Genomic DNA, 405 nt, shown 5'->3' on the forward strand with positions numbered 1-405 from the left:
GCTTGCGGCCATGCTACCCTGAGAACGCCTGATCTCGTCAGATATAAGAAGCGAAGCGGGTTTGGCCCTGGTGAGTACTTGGATGGGAGACCGCCTGGGAATACCAGGTGCTGTAAGCTTCTCTCCCCGCCTAAAATGCAGAGTGGTTGCGTCAGGAAGGGGATCCAGCGTAAAACTGTGCCAAACAAATGTGCGTTCATCTGAGATGACACGCTGTGGCGACCCCTAACGGGACAAGCTGAAAGGAAAAGAAGAACATCAGGGCACTGGAATCTATTCTGAAGTGACGAAGTTCCCTCCAAAACGTGAGAACAGCGGACATCGAACCCCGTGAAAACAGTTAATTGGATGCATTAATGTCATTGTTACTGTATTTTTCTAAAATCATCCCACATGTTGGTTGAC

At 49.1% G+C, this 405-nt stretch overlaps 1 pseudogene; it reads left to right on the forward strand.

The window, feature by feature from the left end:
* Positions 1 to 119, forward strand: LOC133500101 (5S ribosomal RNA; annotated as a pseudogene).
* Positions 120 to 405: the final 286 nt, after the last annotated feature.

This window comes from Syngnathoides biaculeatus, chromosome 4 (genome assembly GCF_019802595.1).
Source record: "Syngnathoides biaculeatus isolate LvHL_M chromosome 4, ASM1980259v1, whole genome shotgun sequence".
Classification (NCBI taxonomy): domain Eukaryota; kingdom Metazoa; phylum Chordata; class Actinopteri; order Syngnathiformes; family Syngnathidae; genus Syngnathoides; species Syngnathoides biaculeatus.